This window comes from Limanda limanda, chromosome 3, assembly GCF_963576545.1.
Source record: "Limanda limanda chromosome 3, fLimLim1.1, whole genome shotgun sequence".
Taxonomy (NCBI): domain Eukaryota; kingdom Metazoa; phylum Chordata; class Actinopteri; order Pleuronectiformes; family Pleuronectidae; genus Limanda; species Limanda limanda.
Window position 1 is genome coordinate 4,963,859 of NC_083638.1, and position 17,606 is coordinate 4,981,464.

The 17,606-nt window shown below is 39.4% G+C and overlaps 1 protein-coding gene across 1 annotated transcript in view; it reads right to left on the reverse strand.

Moving 5' to 3' along the window:
• glceb (glucuronic acid epimerase b) overlaps positions 1–7,257 on the reverse strand; it is a 42,619-nt gene extending 35,362 nt beyond the window's left edge. Inside the window, exon 1 of the mRNA XM_061068395.1 lies at positions 7,121–7,257. The gene's annotated coding sequence lies outside the window, so the exon portion shown is untranslated. The remainder of the gene's footprint in view (positions 1–7,120) is intronic.
• Positions 7,258–17,606: the final 10,349 nt, after the last annotated feature.

The following is a 17,606-nucleotide window of genomic DNA, read 5'->3' on the forward strand; positions in this document are numbered from 1 at the left end:
GGAATAATTAATTTAAATGGATTTACCATATGGTGAAGATGTCTGAATGCACTGTATAATAACTGAGGTTGCTGATATATCGGATAGATATATTGTAAATCAACTAGCAAATGTGTCCAGACATGAAACTACAAAGGAGCCATGGAGAAATCCAGCGCTGATGAAGCAGGTGCACCGGCTGCTGCAAAACAATGCTGGGACATCGTCCGAGCTTAATATGTCCGGCCAATCCAATCAAGACTTAACAGGTCCCTGGGGCCAAGGTCGAGTCTCCTGCCTCAAAAGAAGGAAAACTTAATTTGCAAGCCTAATCAAGTGTGAATGTCACAGTGGCAAAGCAAAGGAGGGTTGAGGAAGGCTAATGTTGTTCAGGGAGGACGAGAGAGCATCAGAGTCATTGCATCAGTTTTGCAATATTGGAGAGGCAGGTTGTAAAGAAGGCTATTAAAACAATTAACACAGACATCCTTAATCCACACTGGGGAGTAAGAGTGGATGGCTCTCATGAGAGTGAATGTAAAATGGCCGTCCAGAGACATTTCACTACACAAGCGTCTCACACTGAGCCCATTAGTTATCAAGCTGGATGGAAAATGACTAATTCATACAAAATCATTGTTGTCTTATGTTAGTCTTCTGACTACCTGCTTCCTTGAGAAATGACTAAATAAATAAATCACAGTGCAGTGCAACACTCACTTTGTATGTCTTGCTTCATGCCATAAATGACAACCCCCAACTGAGCTACACTGAGATCATGGCTGACTGCTCAAACCTCCACGTTCACTTGAGTGATTTTGTAGCTCCATTCGAAGCAGGGGTCCATTCCACCCGTTTCTATTTTTAATTGTTGTGTGACAGATGGATCTGTCTGAATTGTTATAACAGATGTTTGTAACTAACAATTATATCATAACTTCCAAATTGTCCAAAGCTTTTTGTGGAAATACTTGCTTAGTTTGTCTGACTCAATACAGGCAAATACATAGTCTGTTTACCACTATTTAAGGAAATCAGTATATCTTCACAAATAAGATTTGAATGTATATCTTATAAGATTTTGTCATGTGTTAAAACTTGAAAAAATCACCAACACTTCAACATGGTGAATCCTGCTCAGGAACTCCTGCTGTGTTCTGACATCAGCACCTTAGAAATAGAAATGACTCCTTACTTTATTATGTCTGTTGTTCCTGGTGATATTTTTGTCCATTTTAATTATGACTAGTGAATATTATGCAAATTAAATGCTTACACTATGCAATTTCTTTAACTAGCTAACCCAGCAGCCTACTCTCTGTATTTATTTCCCATCCAAATTCACAATGGCTGTAATTAAAAAAAATATAAGACTGGTATGAAAATAGGTATTTTAATTTGGAGACATAACGAATACAATCTAGGAAAAAACAATGAAATGTCAGAAAACACACACTTCATTGGCACAAGCACCAACAACCAATGAAAGGGTAGAACAATATTCAGTTTGTTTAGCTGGTGCCAAGTTCTTTAACCATCACGGTTAAGAAACGTTGGGAAAAGAGAACGGCACGAGGAGTCTGAAGTGTGTACAAACGGAGTGAGAGGCATTCAACCTTTTAGTACAACACTGCGAGGGTGATTAGCATTGGTTGCACAGAACAAAAGCTGTGAGACAACACTGTAGTATCTCCATTCACTGCCACTGCAATAGACACTTAGAACTCAGACTATACGGCAAGAGACAATTCTGGCTGAGACGAGCAGCACTATATTATTGGCTTAAGTTGGGCAGGGCAGTGAGGTTATTGGGTTCAGGTACTGATGCTGTGACAGATAGAACAGAAGGCAAAAGCACAAGCAGTCCACACATGATCATGAGACAGTCAACCAGAGCATCTCGCTCCCTGTGGAGGTTTTTTTTTATGAGTCCTTGGAAAGCCTTTTCTTGGAGCCACCAACTCTGGCTTCACACACAACCCAAAATCGTTGTTGGACACATTTTTCTGAAAGACTCGTTCAATGAAAGCCAAAAGTATGAGGAATGAGAAGATTGAAGCTTCTCTGTTCTCTGTGTGCCTTAGGGCATCTGTGGCCACTTTCTTTTGTTGTATGGGGCGGTGCGTGCTTGGAAATGAGGAGGGGTGTAGAGGAGGATGCCTGGGGGAGGGTTACGGCTCCAAAGTATGCAGACATAAGCTGTGCATGAGTTGCCTTTGAAGCAGGCCATGGTCGATTGTACTGAGAGGGTCACAGGGCCAAGGTTTAGAACAACTGGGTCCCACAGAGAGCCTGGACTCATCAGACCACCTTGACCCACTGCCAAAAGTTAACAAAGAATGTAGGCTAGAATAACTAGAAACCTGTTGACTAAGTGCTAACAAAAGAAGCCATTGTGAAGGGCTTGTTGGGTTGTGAACTTTTGAGTACTCAGAAATGCAAGTAGAAATGACTGTAGAGAAATGAAAGTGTGCTGATTGCCAAGAAGTTAAACACTTTGACAGTTATAATGGCTGTGTAATACCTACTGACAAAATTGAAAAGAAAATGGGCCCAAATTCGTAATTTTCTTCTAGGGCAATTGACCAAATGTAATATTTGTAATGGCAGAGGGAGTGAGTCCTATAACATGGATGGTTGGAGCCCTTTTTGTTCATCTAATACATGAGCTGTCTCATAGTGGAGCAGCATCTTGACACCTCATTACATCCAGACAAAAACAAACACAAACTTTTTCCCTTCGCACTCCAAGTTTTATGGCATTGACCAAAAGGAACAAGCAGCATACTCATAACTATGCAGAAGCGAACACAAAATGATGTCGGTGGTTTCAGGAGGAGCAGCGAGGTCAGGCCCATGCAACTCCTTCCAGAAAATCAATGGTCTGGTCTGGAAAGACGGCATGCCATGATTGGTTGGTCAATTGTGTAGTCTGCCAAGTCACAGCAAGAAATTAGGATTCTGATCGTCTAATCAGACACAGATAGCATCTCAAAGGACGGACTTATGGTTTTGTCTGAAACCCACATAATACAATCTAAATGTCATCCGACTGTCACCTATCATACGCTGCATTGCCACAAACTTCACAAAGGAGTCAAGCAATCCTCCACCTGCCCACTCACACACAGAGAGGTTAGCCAGTCATCAGGCACAGCAACAATCCTCGTGAATGACGGTGGAAAATTTTGAGTTAAGGTGTTAGGGTTTTTGGAAGTGTTATGCACACAGACCTCTTTCTATTAGCCTATTATTAAGCTCCATGGGGCATTCAGGCTTTGTCTGTGCTACAGACAAAAATCCCAGCATGAGCAGACTCAAGCTACTGCAGCACTGGGCCCGACGCAAAGTGATTATCAGACATCAACATCATTTAGGGGAGCTGAAGGAAGATAGTATAACAGCTCAGCGTCAGCAAGTTCCACTCAACTAACACAGTATCTCTTATCTAGTCTTTGAATTTGGTGCAATGCTGATGAGAACCAACAATTACAAAACCACAGCCTTCTTTGATTTTAGCTGAAGCTGCTTTTACTTCCTTTCCTCAACACTTTCACGGTTTGCTTTATAGGACCAGTGAGGCTATATGAGGCGAGTTCAATTCAAAGCAAGACAGCATCTTTTTTTAACCTTAAAATAGCAGCTTTAAAATTATTTTAGTACACTGACTTAAAATCACCCTGAACACCTGTTCTTGTACTACTTTGGTGAGCGGGCACAATCTCCCGTGAGAAGTGCTTAACTAACAGATGACTGTAGATTAGTTAACAGACTTAGAAGTCATTTAAAAGTCCTTTAAAATATCAAGGATTCTACACAGAGTTTGGTGTATTTGTAACAGTCACAGCTCCTCTGGTTCAGGAAGCCTGGACCATAAGGAATAGCCTCCATTCAGTTGGGTTTCAGTTCATTGAGTGGGGCTACACAGTCAGAGCTCCGGTCAAGAGACTGATTGGCTTTGTTTTTTCTCTACATGAAACCCCCTTAATCGCTTGGACACAGGGCCCAACAGAATAAATCACTACGTGGCTGCAGGGGGTGCTGCTGCTCAATACCACGTACATAATGTTGGTTTAACGGGATTTCATTTCCGATGGATGCACCAATGTTGAGAGAGGAAGGGGAAGTAGGCTTGGGAGTGTTTAAGAGCACCGTGAGTGACTAAACGAAAACATTCTTATCATAGGACGAGGTTTGTGCAGACAATGACAGTGTGGACTCTCAAGGACAGCTGGACAAAGAGACTCTGCTGCTGCTGCAATGGTTGCCAAGATTATATAGGTTTTAATATTAGTGCCACACAGTGACCAGTGTTTTATGAAATGTGTAATCAGGGCGTAGAGTAGATCTTTCTCCTGTGGATTCTTGTTCAAACAGACATGCTTAGACTTGGCAAAAGGCAAGGAATTATATTTTTATAGGCTACTGCATAATTCAGAGAGTGGGCAGATCAAAGACAACCAGCAATGGTCTTTAAGGGTCATAATTACTACTGGAGTACACAGCAAAGGCCTGGACATGCTACGAGTCGCATTACTGGTTTCAGCTCAGCTCTCACTCGGCAGAACTGAGATGAGTTCAACATAACACTCAGTGAGCGTTTGACATCTCGCTGTCCTGTGCTCCTCGACGTTTTAAACATCCCACTCATTTGGAATAAGACGAGAGAACTTCAGCCACAAGGACACTTGGTGCAGTGTGGTGAAATGTGCTGATTAAGGGCACTCATCAGGGAGGAGACTGAAATGGCTTTGGAAGGACATACATCAACAATAAATCAAAGCACAGAGATATAAAACGGCACTCTGCCAAACTCTGCCTAGTTGACAGACTGAATGAGAGGATACTGGTTTAACACTAGAATTGTGACATGTTTGATACCACACAGTCGTGAGGATTGAGTAAAACTGTACAAATCGACTGCAGAGACACAAGAAGCTGTGAAACATCAGTGCTATGTCCGCGTCAGATTATAGCCATACATGTATTTAAATACTTTGAAATAACATCCACATAAAACAAAAATGTCAAAGCCATTTCAACTTCTTTAACTCTTTATGTGACGCCTGTCTTATACCAAACACATAAAGAGGTATCAAACTGGCAGTGATATAATAAAACTGCTACGTGCATGGAACAGAGCTGTAGCGTGAAAGCGGATAAGGACAACATCAAGGCTCCGCTGTGCTTTCTGTTGTAGGTGTAACTTTTGATGAGGTACATTTTGCACCACAGCAGGAAACGGCCTTAAAACATCTAAGAGGGGGCTGGTGGAGCTGGTGATTGATACCAATGACTGAAGGATTACTTTGCCAGGTGTGAAGATTCATGTGTTTCAAAGCTCTTTATTCCTCCGAGCCGGCAACAACCGTTGCTGGAGACAGAACGTGTTTAAGGATGTCCTCTGTCTGTCTGTGTGGACGCAGCATTCTCATCGACACATCTCAGGGACGTCTCGAGAGGCGAGTGGATTATATAAATTGTAGAATGTCCCATGTGTATAAAATCACAATCAAATACAAGATGTATTTCGTTAGATCTTATTTTATTATAATATGTAAAGGCTGAAATCTTCAGTTTACTTCTCATTTGAGTTTGCATAGATATATGCAGAAAATTGTGATAAGAATCTTAAAACTTGGTAGTTAAGAATTGTGAAATTTCTTCTTGTACAGGTTAAATTTGATTATGTATATTGATCCTACGAGCACAAAAATGTCCATCCCCATGAAAACAGGTCTCTCTTAATCCCGTGGGGGACATTCAGAAGGATAAGGACATATGTTAGGACCCTTAAAATAGCCGGATGCCAGTTAAGATCCCAAACAATGCACACTGTTAGCAGCTGTGTAGTTACTGAAGCAGATCTGGGATCAGTCCGAAACTAATCGGTGTGGACGGGCACGACAAGATGTGCAGTCAAGCGTGTCACTGACAACTAAAAGGTAAAGTTAGTGTCATTGCATCTGTTATTACTTTACTCCCGGAAGCACAATTTGACATAAGTGGCCTCTTCCCTTCAGCCTATAATAACAACCCAGCTGCAGAGATGTCTGCCGCTTGTGGGTGGAGATATCGTGGGAGGAGGGAAGGGTGGGGAAAGAAATCTTTTAAGGAGGATGAAGTTACTGCAGATTAAAGAGACATTAAGGTGACATATAATAAAGTGACAAGGAGTTATCTTGCAATGAGGAGGACCACACTTTTTTAAGAGCTTTAAATGTTTAGATTATTTTGCACAAGGGAGGCATCTGATTGTCACTATCTTCAGCTGCAGGAACAAGGAGAACAAGGAGTCCAGCAACAGATGGTGGAGCCTCCACAGAGCTGTGATCTCCACATCGTGGAATCATTCTGGGATTAGAGGCAGGAGACACGGAAGCGGATTTAGGAGTCCTGGCAAGTATCGACCACCATTGCAGAATATAATATAATGAAGAACTGACTGAACAAACACTGATTGAATATTGATATTTGACTTTATTCCCTTTTTACTGCACTTAGACAATAAAAAAAACACACATACTTATTCTGCTTACTTTTGGTCTTTTAAAACTTTTGCACAGCGCTTGCAGTGATTCTGTTGCAAAGGCTAAACACATCTTTAGTGGGGAAACCTCAGCTAACTAAAAGCACAAACACACAAAAGGGACCAGGGGGCTGAAGTTGAGTTGTTCAGCTTCATTCAGAAAACAACACGTCTGTTTGTCATGGCTTCCTCGCAACCTCAGGACAATAAGGAGGAGAGGACGTTATTTACGTGGCGACACACACACACACACACACACACACACAGACAGACACACACACAGCTAGCTAGGGAGCCAGCTACTTTACACTAAGCAGTTAGCATGGAAGCTAACAGAGGTGTGTGCCTCTCCCAGACAGTCAACACACACAGAGGTGATGGGAAGTTGTGGTTCTCCCCCTCCGCTCCGGCTGAAGACAGCCGACGAGCAGAAGGTTGAATCGGACACTTATCTGCGGGGACCGGGGGCTGACAGCCGGGGGGACGCGAGCGGGCTGCGGGGTTCGAACGCTTCTTCCCCCGCTGATGGAAAAGTGAAGTGTCGGGGGGGGAAAGGACCAGCTAGCTGTGCAGACACCGGGTCCGGACCGGGGGGGACGGCAGCGGGCTTACCTGGAGGGTCGCACCCGTCGAGAGGGGTCGGTTGCCCGGCAGGGAGTTGTCGGTTCGGTGGGTGTAGTTTGGACGAGTCCAGCTCCGGGTCCGGATCCTCGGATCCTCCGCCACTGAAGCTCCGCCGCGTCCCGCTCAGCCACAACCGAGACTGAGAGAAGAGCCAGATCCGCTTCTACCCGAGAGCAGCCCAAACATCGCGATATGTGAGGACGGCTGCGAGACTTCAGAGAGCCAATCACAGGGGCCGGCTGGAGCTCTTAGGACAGGGTTTTAGAATAATATAAAATAAAATAGAATAAAATAAAATATGAAATTAAGTAAAATGAAAATAAAAGAAGATACAATAAAATATTATTTGATGGATGTTAGATGAAGTAAAATAATAAGATCTAATAAAAAATAAAATAACATAAATTAAATAAATTAAATTAATTAATTAATTTATTTATTTATTTTTATTTTATTTATTTTTAAATAAATAAACAAATAAATAGATACATAAAATAAAAGATTAAGTAAAATAATTAGATCTAATAAAAAATAAAATAAATAAAATAAATAAAATAAATAAAATAAATAAAATAAATTAAATAAATTAAATAAATTAAATAAATTAAATAAATTAAATAAATTAAATTAAATTAATTAATTAATTAATTAATTAATTAATTTATTTTATTTTAAAATCAAATTAATAAAATTAAGTAAAATGCAATAAAACAGAAAATTTAGTAAAGTGTAAAAGAAATGAATTAAATTAAGTAAAATAAACAAGATCAAATAAGGTAAAGTAAAGTGCAATAACTTTAGATCAAATAAAATAATATGAAATAAAATAAAGTGAAATAAAATAGAATAAAGCACTATTCATTTAAGTTCCATAAAATAAGTAAAATAAAACACAGCAAAATACAGTTAAATTTAATTAAATCCATGAACTATACATTTTATCATTTGAGGAATCAGGGTACAATCAAATAAAATAAGATAAATTCCATCAACCACACTGCTTATCCATGGAGGGAAGGAGGTAAAAAAAATGACTTAAAAACTTAAAACAAGAAACATCCATCAATTAACCATAGCACTTCTCCTTTTAGGGAAAGGGGTAAAATCAAAAACAATGAATAAGAGCATCGAGCTTCAAGATATGTTAATTACTCCATGAAGATGGATCAGTCGATATCCGACAGAAGTCATTCAAAAGTCAGTATTTATTGGTGGAACCTGTAGCTGAAGATACGAACACGACTGTCACATCAATAACATTTATAATAGCCCCTAGTGCTGTACAGAGATTGATGTTAATTGATACATTAAATTCATGACCACTAAAAACAAATGAAACAGTTGAAAAGCAATATTTAATTACTGTATAAAAATAATGCACTTGCACCACGGGAGGCATCACATATCTTGCTCAGTATTACTTACTGTATAATGTATTATTCACTTTGTTCAGGCCAAACCTTGCTCATTACATCCCCAGAGGAAAAGACTCAACGTGTAAATCTTTATTCCTTTGCTGTGAGGAAGGTTCGGGAAGAACCAATATTACTTCAAACATCACGATGCATCACTGTAAATCCTGCAATGGAAGGAGAAACTTTTTAATAGACCCTCCTGTCAAGTTGCATTGCTCCTTCTTTCATGTTTTTTAAATGGAAAATGATTTCAAGCAGAGTTTATCAATAGTGGGCATAAGTTTTCCTAACAAAGTTTCTATTATCGCAAAAACCACTGGATTTACAACCCAGACGGATCCAAGATTCCAATATTTCCTCTGCCCCCTAGTTGAAATATATTGTTCACTCCGGTTTTACTGTGTATTTAATCCCACTCCCTCCTGTCCAGTCTTTAAATTAAGTATCTTTAATTTGGTGAGATGTATCTCTATGGACTTTCCCACATTTTTTTATTTCCCTCACAATGTTCTATTTGCTGTTTCCACACAGCATCTGCTTATGTATGCCTATTTAGTTTAGGTTTGTTGTCTTAGCTGAATATGTGTGTGTGTGTGTTTGTTCTTGCACTGTAAGGACCCACAGAGACATTAATACCTGGAATTAAACACACTTGGCCAATTAGGCTGATTCTGATTTGTATTGCATTTTCTAGACTATAGCCTTAACTATGATTTATCCTTGGTTTGGATTTTGTGGGTGTGGAATCTGTTCAGCGACATGATGGTTACCAGCATGACCAGAGGGAGAAAAGATGTTCAAATGTTAAAATGGCTTTTATAAAGTCTCATTTCTAATGCTGAAATGTCTTTTGCATGAGGCTGCATGAAGCAGAGACTTAAATAAATGAGGCTTTCCCCGACTCTTCAGTATACGCTGCTGCCAAGTCGTATACAGAACCTCACAAGGAAGATTAAATTAGGATGATATCATCACAGGCACACAGAGCTCAGAGTACAGCACATGCATGATGCAAGAAGGCCACATCTTCTGTCGGAAAGAACTTTCCCTTTTTCACTGAGAGTATCACAGTTAGTCTGACTCACTGGATGTAGGCTGCAGATCTGAGCCTGACATTGGCCGCATGGCTCACGCAGGATCCTTCTCCTCTTCTGCTTCCGGCCTGTCGCCTCTTTCAAAATCCCCTTCACTGGAATGACCTCAGAGACAGCAACCTATGGGCAGCAAATGGGACATGGAGTTTTAAAGAGGATTTTCATTTCGCATTCACACAGTCAATGTGTCTTTTACTATTTGTAGCATTTTCCTGTGATCACCGACCAATGTGCAAATGTCCCACCAAAACAGTTTCAATGTTTAATAGACTATATAGATATAAATATACCTGATACGAAAGCTGCCATCTTCTGCTGATGAGGTTATTATGAGCCCAATTCTGTGCAGTAGCAATTAGGGGATGGAGCTAAGACACCGTCACAAGTCGGTCTCAGCTGTCATCATGACGTTTGACCCTAGTTTTATAGCATCAAATACCAGATTAAAACCACACTTACTGGGAAAACTAGTGCTTGAACATACATGCGTTTGAAGAACCTAAAATGACAGAAACCATCTGTCAGAAAACATTTATTTCACGCTTAGTTTCACTTTTTAGTTTGGTCCATGTGCCATCCACCAACATGGAGAAGGCAGGGTTTATAACCTATATTGCAGGCAGCCACCAGGGGCGATCGAGTCAAGTGACTTCACTTAGCATGCTCATCTCAAGATGGTGAACGTGACATCAGCACATTGTGAACATGTTAGCATGCTAATATCATGCTCACAGTCAGATATGATGATCATGGGAATAAAGCAGTGAGCTGGAGACAATGTAGCATTCACTGTGTGTGGTTCATGGGTTTCCTCAGTAGAAATATTCTTAGTCGTAGATATCCATCATCCTCCATTGTTTTTTAATATGTTTGTCTCTGTAAGTAGTGTAATATCCCTTTATTACAAAAACAAGGAATCCCTTGGTGATATTTTTGTCCTAGAGCACAGTGTGAGAACGACTGTGGGAGGACAGTGTTATGTGGAGCTTCATTCTCTCTGTTTAGAATCGTGCACAGTTTGACTGAACCTTCTATATCAGTATCTTTATTCCAGTTTTTCTTTATAGTTCTTAATCACCTAACAGGACACTGAAGCCACTGTGAGAATAATGTTCCCATAATACAGAAAGATCCTCAATAAAGCCAGAGAAACGATTCTAACAAGATGCAGAAGCGGATTACATTTTTATGCTGTGTTTTTATGACACAATGCTATTATTTTGGTGTGTCCATATTTTGATCTGTCACATATTTCCATGAAACTTGTATGTTGCATGTAAATCCGGTCATTCCCTCCGTGCAGAGTAGTATTTGATTCTATTTCTGGCGTTCTGCAGACTAAGGAATCTAAATTGGGGATTAAACAGAAACAAATCAAAGCAGATCATTTTCTCTTTCCACATTTCCTCCATCGACAGAGAATATTTCAGAGCTGATTGACAAGCAGGAGCAGCCCTCTCCAGCAGAGCCCACAAAACCGAAAGTTTATGGAAATGAACAGGCTCCTTTTCTAAAATTTGCATGATTGTGTGATGAAGGCTGATTAAACACATCACAGCTGGAGGAGATTTCTGGTTGTTTCTCTGTGGCTCAAACTCTCAAAGTGTGCTCTTACCTCCAGGTTTAGAATGTGGACTCTCTGAAGCAGTTTCAATAGATCTTCAAACACCCGTTTTAATACAGTGTCAGAAATCCTTCCACTGCAACAGCACCATAACACAGGGATTAGTGCAGCTCACTGTCTGACGCAAATATCAAACTCCCTTCTTAAAGATGCTGGAGCCGGAGCCCCGCGGATCCACTTTTACAGCAGAGGAAGGGCAAAAAGCAGCTTGGGTAGAAAGTAGATAAATTCTTTAAAGAGGCTTTTAAAAAATAATAACATATTGAAGGCAAAAGTTAATGTTGTATGAGTGTGAGATGTACCTGTTTCCACAGCAGCCTGGGGGATGGCTGCGAGGATCTCCGAGGCCACGCTCTTCTCTCTGGGCCTTTGTATCCGGCGCCAGCTCCAGACCGACTGACTGTGGGAGATAAGGCGCTCAAAATCCCCTCCATTCATTTGATCTGTGCCATTTGTATTCCCAGTCTGTTCCTCATTTTAACTTTTGGAAAAAAGGGCAGAGCGGGTGCGCCTCTTTAATGTGATGTTCTCCTTATCTGATATCAACCCCGGGCACAAGAAAGAGAAATGGACTGACTGACAGCGCTGCGTGGACACAGAGAGGGGAGGAGGGCGGGCGGGGGGTCTCACTGTGGATGGAGACATTCAAAACCAAGCTGTCTCTCATGCAGCTCTATCAATGTGTCAATGTGATGGTACTTCTGTCAGAGCCACCATCACAGAACTGCACTAAATATACCTGTCTCCTTGCACTGTGTACCTGTACAACACTCCGCTCCATATACACTTACTTCACATCATATGTGATATGTGTTCATATAAACCATATTGATATTATATATCATTTTATACAGTAATATTGTCTTTTGCACACTGTCTACATATTCTTACACTCATAGTATATTATATTACCTATTGTATAGTCAAATACTTATATTCATATTCATACCTCTACTATATATCATATATTATATCATACTCTCTGTATATTCTTGTATACATAAGTCTATATACACATATTTATACATGTGTACATGTTATAATTACTATTATTATATCACTATTACTATTATTATTATTATATATACTGTTGCTGCCATTACTACTATATAGTGCTATTATATTGGTATAATTACTATCATATATAATATATATTATGTTATATTTTATACTATATAGACTGTACAATTCATATATACTGTCTAACAATAACATTACCATCATATCATCAGTACTATTACCATCATCTTGCCACTGCACCTTATCTGCCTATTTTATTTTATTTTATCTTGTGCTTCTGTTTTTTTATTCTATTGTATTGTATTTTATTGTATTCAAATGTACCGGCTGCTATGACGACTTAATTTCCCTTCGGGGATGAATAAAGTACTCTATCTATCTATCTATCTATCTATCTATCTATCTATCTATCTATCTATCTATCTATCTATCTATCTATCTATCTATCTATCTATCTATCTATCTATCTATCTATCTATCTATCTATCTATCTATCTATCTATCTATCTATCTATCTATCTATCTATCTATCTATCTATCTATCTATCTATCTATCTATCTATCTATCTATCTATCTATCTATCTATCTATCTATCTATCTATCTATCTATCTATCTATCTATCTATCTATCTATCTATCTATCTATCTATCTATCTATCTATCTATCTATCTATCTATCTATCTATCTATCTATCTATCTATCTATCTATCTATCTATCTATCTATCTATCTATCTATCTCTCTATCTATCTATCTATCTATCTATCTATCTATCTAACCATTCCCTTTCCAGTGCTACGCCCCTTCACACACTTCTACGTGGCCTTTTATGTCCTGTTATTTTGCACCAGACTGAGTGTAATGTAATTTGCACCAGTGAAGAGCAGCCTCACTTCCTCCTGAAATACACAGACACCCACAGAGACCATTTAGATTGATAACAGTTTGTTAGTCAGGCTGCTAATTTACATTCTCGGGAAGCATAAAGTTGTGTCGCTAATGAAAGAAGAAGGAGCGCAAAGGAACGTAATCAAATGCTAATTCTCACACATGGTTCCCTGGGACACAATGGATACAGTCCTGGATGCAGCTGCTGGCTTCAGAAGTGAACAGCCTGCGAGCTGTAATGTTTTACTATATAAATGAGGTGGTGCATAGAAACAGATTGAACAAAAACATGTGAAAAAGGAAGGATTTTTTATAAAGAGGATTTACTGTGAGTTATTTACTGTTGGCAAAGTGAGTGACAAGACCCAGGCGCTCAAATTAGACTGAGACGGTGCAAGATCAAAGGCATCTGTGAATAGTTATGTTTTCATCTCGGTGGGTTTGTTTGTCTGTTTGCAATAAATACTGGACGGATTACCACGAAACTTAGTGGAACAATGTGATATGAGTCGGGGAAGAAGCCATTATATTTTGGTGCAGATCCGGTTCAAGGGGGGGGTTATCCAGGAATTCTCTTTCATTTTCTTTAACATTTTGCTTGATATCTCAGAAACTGATTCATGGATCTTCATATAAAAGATTGGCCATGTTTAGGAGACTTATATTAACGAGTTTGTGCATTTTGGTTCATATCCAAATAAATATCTGGCCTATCTAGTGAATTTAAATGTGGTTTCACCCAATTTTTATAGCATTAAGTTGGGCCCTGGAAATATGTGCCCTGCTAGCTATATATTTTATTATCAATACTGTTGTGCACATACGAGTGTCCAAGATACATGGACCTACAAGACAATTATAAAAGTTGTGTTGCAGCAGTGAAACATTCCAAGATCTTAAAAGTTCTTTCAAGGCCGTCCATGTTGACCTCTGCCTGCAGGCGCCTTCCTATGTGGAGCGTGCATGTTCTCCCAATGCCTGCAGGGGGCACCATAGGAAGAGCACTTGCAGGTTTCTATAGGTTGATGGGAGATTTTAGATCGTCCACAGTTGTGAGTGGTTGTTTTCCTTGTGAAACGCTGTGGACCTGTCCAGGATTTGCTCCAACTCTCCTCCAATGTGAGCCTCAGCTCCCTCTGCAACCCTCACAGGACCGGAGGTATAGATAATGGATGGATCTCTGCAATTAATGTTGAAAGCCTGTCTGCAGAAAAAGGACAACTCCTAATATACAATGTCTGTCAGTCACCACTTCTTTACTAAACACTGTAGCACCACTCCATGTCGGAATGAGACAGTTAGATAAAGCTCCAGATGAATATATTTATATTTATATGTGGAGTGTGTCATTACTGTCCCTCCGCAGCACTTCAGCACATCTCAAAGACGCTGCCTGAGTCTCAGATTAAGATTCAACGCGGAGACGAGTCTGTCTCTGCAACATGTGATTGATCTGAGTGTCCAGAGTGCAGCACGAGTGCAGCTTTTGTGTTTCACTTTATCAGCTCTCACATCAAATATTCATGTCCCGTGGCTTCTATATACTTTATCTTAAGTGGAGCATTACATCAAGAGAGATCAGTGCCTTGTTGATTTTATAAGATATTCTACTCCCAGAAGAATGTTCTGTTTAAGCGGTGAACTAAGTGAAAGAAAGATGGCCGACAAGTCAGGGAAACAAGAGTTTTAAAACCACAGCATTCGAGAAGAGTTTATATCTTTATATGCAAATTCTCTCCCTCTTTGTTTAAATTAATTAACAAACTCACTAGTTGAGCGTCTTCTAGGTTCAGAGGTCAGTGAGGTTAAAAAAGAAAAACGTTATATTTTAAATGAACTTTGCTGATGCTTTTAAAAAAAAACCATTCTGATTGACTAGTATAATAAAGTATGAATATAAGTATGAATATAAAGGACGAATAAGAAGTATCACTTTCTCATAGCATTCTAAATATTGTCACATTCACAACTCATTTGTGTCAACGCAAAACTCCACAATAACGATATAACCACAGCTAATGTGCTTTTGTTAAAACACTTGCAACAAGCCACTCGTGTTATTTATCACCTTAATACTTTTCCTGGCAATTACCATAAAGCTGCTCATTTTTTAAAAGGCTGTAGAAGTGCTGAAGACGGCAGCTCCTCCTGACAGCTGAATGAAAGCTCAGCTTTTCCACTTGTAATCCATCACTGAGCTGAAGTGCACAGAAATGACAAATCTGAGTCTGTGCACTTTTCACTCGATGTATATTCTGCATCGTCCTCACTCTCCCGGTCGGTTGTTTTCTTTCAAGAGTTGATTCAGAGTCAGCGATGACGACTCGCTTTCCAACTCTCTGTGTCAGGGCCGATCGCTCTGCTCACTATGTGTCATCACACTTCAGTGCTAAATTAAAACACATAATAAGCTCAGGAATGAGCGAGTGGGTGTTCTGCACTTTAACTCAGCTCCAGTGGTCCTGATTATCTCAGTTCTTTGGTGATTGAGGGAATTAATGCAAATGTCATCACCAGGTTCCTTTCAGCTTTAAACCATAATGTGAGTTACGTTTGCTATTCTTCATTTTCATGATGTACAGCATCACTGACACACATGCAGGTAGTAGTGTGGTGCATTTGTTTTCCAGCAGGAGAAGAGTATTTGTTCATGGCCTCAGGTCTGCTGCATGTGTACAAAGTGTTTTTTGCTGCAGAAGGAGCTGCACGAAATGTAGAAACACCACCTCACTTTTTTTTTTAACAATCTGTTTATTGAATTTTTTACATCATTAACAAACAAACAATACTGTTCCATCAATAACAATTACAGATGTAATTTCAACATACCACAGAACAGATACCAACCCCCCACCCCCCTCCCTCCGGCACCTAGCCCCAACAGATGAGCACATATAGTTGAAAAATAACAAAAGAAAAACAAAAAAAGATGGGTTGATAGAGGAAGAGAGAGAAAGGATAAATAAATAAGCAAGTAAATACATTAATAAAAGAATAGATGACATAAATCATCATCATTATAATAATAACAATATAATAGTAATACTAAAAATAAATGAATGAATAAATAAATAGATACATACGATCAATAAACACCACCTCACTTGAGTCAGTGCTGGTGAACTGAAAAGTACAAGTTTTGAAAATGAGAAACAAAAAAGCTGTGTGCATGGAATGAGAAACTGCCCACGAGATTGTACTGGTGATACCAGTATTGTTCATATACCCTGAGTTATTTTTTGTTGTACATGTGGATTCAGGTTACAGAAATGTTATGACATTAGTTCCGGTTTTGTCCACGTACACAACTTCTCTGCTGCTGTGATCGCTCGCTGAACAAACTCTGCAAACTTCTACCGGGAAAAAGATCAAGTGAACGTGCAGGTTGACATCCGAGTTTCCGTTGTTGGCAAAAGCTGAGAACATGTTCTCATTTAAAAACAGCATTTAAAAACAAAACCAAGCATTTCCACTCCAGAGTTATAATCAGTAATAATCTCTGTCCGTACCAACATGTGTTAAAATTAGGGTTGCAAAGGGGCGGATAGTTTCCGGTAAATTTCCGGAAACTTTCCGGACACTTTCCATGGGAAGTTTAGCATGGGAATTTTGAAAAAAAAACAATAAATACGCAAATTAAACGCTGAGCAATAAAAACATCATTCAAAACTCTTTTTTAAAGATGTATTGATTGAGGCATTCTTCCATCACATGCACAGATAACTCCCAGCATCCTTCACTCTACAGCAGGGCTATTGAGGCCCTGCTGTAGATTGCTGTAGTTTCGATGATATTACTGGGAAAATATATTAGCATGCTGATTGAGGATTGTTCATCTGTTCATCTAGCCTATTTCCATTCATTTATCCATCAATTGTAAAATATGTTTACAGACGATTCCAATTGTTTGGCTAACTATTTATATCTCTGGCATTGCATTAGTGTTTTGTTACAAACTTTTTTCTCATCTTATTCTACAGAACAATGCCACTTGCACTATCTCATGTGTGGAGACATTTCACCTCATCCAATGTAGAAGCAAAGGCTGTGTACATTTGCAAATACTGCGCAAAGACCTATGTTAAGAATGACACAACGATGCAGAAGCATATAGTTAAGTGCCCAAAGTTTCCTCAGGGCTCAAATCAGCCTATGACACAACAAAATGTTATTCCCGTTAATTCCCGTATATTCCCGTTTGTTCCCGTTAATTCCCGTATATTCCCATTAATTCCCATGGAAAGTTTCCAACTTTGAATATTCCCTGAATTTTGCAACCCTAGTTTAAATTCATAAATCACATCATATCACATATTCACAAACACTGGACATGCACATCCTGGTGTAGACACGAAGCAGATTGAGCGACCAGCAGTTGAGGAGGAGTAACGATGGAGTGGAACTGTTAATTAACAACACTTGTAATGCCTTG